This window comes from Alexandromys fortis, unplaced genomic scaffold (genome assembly GCF_014885135.2).
Source record: "Alexandromys fortis isolate MF-2015 unplaced genomic scaffold, M_Fortis_MF-2015_v1.1 scaffold_133, whole genome shotgun sequence".
NCBI classification, from domain to species: domain Eukaryota; kingdom Metazoa; phylum Chordata; class Mammalia; order Rodentia; family Cricetidae; genus Alexandromys; species Alexandromys fortis.
In genome coordinates, this window is record NW_026068030.1 from 1570701 (window position 1) to 1575224 (window position 4524).

Consider the following 4524-nt stretch of genomic DNA (forward strand, 5'->3'; position numbering starts at 1 on the left):
CTGTAATTAAAGGAAGGCCTGTAACTAGAGTGCAGGATAGATGGTGCATCTCCCAAAAGGACAACTCTGAAAGGAAAAAATATCCTTGTAAAGCAACAGGAGTGTGCCCTGTGATTATGTGCTCTGGCGCAGTTACACAGCAAGCATGATGCTCTGCAGGAAGGATGTGCCTATTAACAGAAACCAGCTGTTCAGAAAAAAATGCTCTGCCCAGAATACTGAAAGGATGTCTTAATTTAGCTCTGGGCCACATTTATTTCTGACGATTCCCACCCCCTACTTTTTTTTTTTTTTTTGGAAACTATCAGCCCATTCAATTAATAACATTCCTGGGCATTTATTCAACACAAAAGAGATGTTAAGAATAGTTCATCTAGAGAAAATCTATCTCTGAGACTTAATGACTTGATTTTGCACATGTTGTCTGTAGACTCCCAAACTTGCTGTTTTTCATCCAGGCCTGCATGATGAGGCAATTTTCAACAAGCTTGTGCTTTCTTTTAAAGAGTGGTAATCTGACTGTCCAGGTTACTGAATTTCCTCCCTTCCTGAACACTGGAGAGACAGGAGAACTGGTCTGAGTATTAAAGAAGTGCCCAAACTCTCTTTTTATCATATAACATCTGGGGATATGTCTAGGATCTTCCTAAGTTTGAGAAAAATCAGATTACAGCCATAGGTTTGGACATTCTCGATGCAAAAGTGAGAAATGCAAAAACATCAGGGGAAGGGGATAATAATTTTACATGTCCCAGAGTGTAAAAATACCTGCCAACCTTCACTATTTGACTATGAGCCCCAGCACTGCTGTGAAACAATGATTTTGTACCCTGTAAAGATTTGTCAGTTGTGTTGCTTTAATAAAATGCTGATTGGCCGAAATCCAGGCAGGAAGTATAGATGGGCAATGAGAACAGGGGAATTCTGAGAAAAGTCTCATCTTGTAGTCATAACCCAGATGCAGAGGAAGCAAGAGGAGAATGCCTTACTGATAAAAGGTACTAAGCCATGTGACTAATACAGACAAGAATTTTGGGTTAATGTGAGAATTAATAAGAAGCCTGAGTTAATATACCAAACAGTTTATTATTAATGTAGAACTCTTTGTATTTCTTTGGGGCTGAATGGCTGTGAGACTGGGTGGGACAAAATCTCAGGCAACAAAATTAAAGATACACAGAAAAACCCTGTCTCAAAAACCAAAAATTAAAAAGAAAAAGAAAAGAAATAGAGTGTAAAATAAAGCCATGTAAAGATAGAAAATACACCGAGAGTCTGCATACTTGTTACTGTGCTGTCTTTGAATTGTTTGAATACTGAGGAAGGAGCAACAATTGCTAAAAGACATTTGATTATAAATGCTGCTGGATTAATCTAACATATATATTTTGAAAATGCCTTGACTTCAAAACTTAAATCAAAATGTATGTTACTTTGGAAAAGAGATTTTTCTTTTGTTTCCACAGGAAACGAGAGGCTGTGGATTTATTCTGGGCTCAGAAAAATCAGCTTTGATCAAGGAAGACCCCCTGAGAAATCTTCGATAGGAGCAGATGGATCAGATATCTGAGTTCTACATTTAGGACAGCCTCAAGACTGTTGGCAGAGATGATCAAGCCTCTAAAAATATTCCAGTCAGTTCTTGACCATAATTCAAAATTTTCTTTAGATCCTTGTAAGATTATCAGCACCCTCAATCAGCAGGAAGTAGCCTGAAAAACTACATGTGCATCCTCCCCAAAAATAATGGATTATAGATATTTGTCTTTGTTTACAGTGTTGGTTACAAGTTGTTATGGATAACGGTCAGGAAGAAAGCTAAACAAAGGAGATTAGATTCAAAGTTCTTATTTTTTTTAAAAAAAGGAGTAATGCTGTGGGTCAATGATCTTGTACCCTGTAAGGATTTGTCAGTTATATTGCTTTAATAAAATGCTGATTGGCTAGTAGCCAGGCAGGAAGTATAGATGGAGCAAAGAGAACAGGAGAATTCTGGGAAGAGGAAAATCTTAGCTTGCAGTTCTAACCCAGATGCAGAGGAAGCAAGAGGAGAATGCCTCATTGTTAAAAGGTACCAAGCCATGTGGATAACACAGACAAAAAATATAGGTTATTGTAGGCTGTAAGAGTTAATAAGAAGCCTGTTTATAATTACTGTAGAACTCTTTGCTTCTTTGGGGCTGAATGACTGTGGGACTGGATAGGACAGAAATCTCAGGCAACACAGTACCTATATGGTAGAAGGAGAAAATGGATGCTTTCAAGTTCTTTCATGTCCTCTGTTATCTGCAAATGAGCCGGGACATGCACACATGAGTACACACACATATTCAATAAATAAAAGTCTAATCAAGAAGGAAAATACTAATTGTAATTCACAGGATCCAGGATACCATGTTCTTATTTGATCTCTGGATTATTTTCATGAGCAGAATGACCTATATCTATCTTCCACTCTTATAAGTAAAAGGTGTTAACTGGGGTATTCTGAAGGATAGAATGGAATGGTTCATACTTTTATAACACACCATTAGATTTCCCCTTTTCAAGGCACTTAAGGCAGAATCAACCAGTGATGTGGGAATAGTTTCTTATTAATAAAGAAACTGCCTTGGCCCATTTTATTGGATAGAAAATTAGGTAGGCGGAGTATACAGAAGAGGATTCTGGGAAAAAGAAGCTGAGTAGGAGTCACCATGGTTCTCCCGCTCCTATTTCAACAAACCAGTGATAAAAAACAAAATGAAAGAAAATAAAACAAAAAAAGCCTATGTTGATGCCTATACATGGAGATTGTAGCAACATGGATCCAGAGTACTCACAAAGGGGAGGGACTCAGTTCCACATTTGGTTTGCTGGTATGCATGCATGTACTCTTGATTTGAGACACTGAAATTATAAATGGAACTACTGGCATATTTATTTTTACATGATGAGCAATATAGGGGAAGACATACAGGACTCAGGAATTGGAATGGATTGAGGCTTTCAAAGACATGTGAGAGTCTAATCCATGCAGAGGGCTAATCAGGAGAGGTTATGAGCCATACCAAAAGTTTGAGCTTCATTGTAGAGCTGATTAAATTCTTTGAATGGTGTTAAGCACAAGAATGGCATTATTTTGAAGGCTTTACTGGTCTATCTCTACACCTTGAGTTCTCCAGATACTTGTCAGTCTTCAGCCTGTCTGACAGTGATTGTGTAGGTGAAGTTCTGACTGAGTTCCTAGTGATTAGGGTCTAATACTTTAAATATTGTTACATGTCACACCTGAGGATATTTGGGGTATTGTGGTTAAAGTTTGTAATTTAAAACAAACAGCTAGATGGGTAAATGAATAGAAACATTGTTTTGGGTATTCAATCATTTTTTGTTTCTCAACTTAGTATAGAAAAAGAGCTATTGCTCTTTGACCTCAACTTAAAATAATTAATTTATCTTATTCTCCATTAGTATTGTACCTGAAGAAAAAACAGAAATAGAATTGGTGGAGACCCAGCACGCAGGCCCCAGTGGCAGATGCGGGATAGTCCAAGCATGAAACAGTGAAGCCCACACTGAGAGAAGATTGCCCCAATACTACTAAATCAAGTAGGTTATTTGGGGCCTGGCCTGCAGAGTGGTAGATCTTTTATTGGCGAGGTCCACAGGAGAACGGGGAGCCTGGTCCTGCCCCTGAAGACCCTTCTGAGTGGGGAGAGTGTTCTGGGCACTGGCTTGACACAGGAAACGGAGCGTGGGCATTCCCCAATCCCCTTGACCCCCTGGTTAGTCTGTGAGGGCTGGTACCCTCTGTTGGGGCTGCTCCTCCTCTGCTGCGATCCCTCTCTGCCTGACCCATCCCAGCTTGCGCTCCTGGATGAGAGAAATGGATGAGAAGTATAACAAAAAGTTTGAAGAAATGAGTAAATACGTAAATGATACCCTGGGAAACCAAGAAAACACGATCAAACAGGCAATGGAAACAGTTCAAGAATTGAAAACTGAAATGGAAGCAAGGAAGAAAACACAAACTGTGGACCAGCTGGATATGGAAAATCTAGGTCAATGAGCAGAGACTACAGAAACAAGCATAATCAATAGAATACAAGAGATAGAAGAAAGAATCTCAGATTCTGAGGACACCATAGAGAAAATAAACGCACTGATCAAAGAAAACAGGAAAGCCAACAAATTCTCATCACAAAACATGCAGGAAATATGGGACACAATAAAAAGACCAAACCTAAGAATAATAGGGATAGAAGAAGGAGAAGAGTCACAGCCCAAAGGCCCAGAAAATATTTTTAACAAAATTATGGAAGAAATTTTTCCCAACATAAAGAAATATATTCCTTTGAATATTCAAGAAGCATACAGAACACCAAATAGACTGGACCAAAAAAAATCTCCTCGCCATATAATAATCAAAACACAAAACATACAGAATAAAGAAAGAATATTAAGAGCTGCAAAGGAAAACGGTCAAGTTACTTACAAAGGTAAACCTATCAGACTTACACCTGACTTCTCTATGGAAACCAT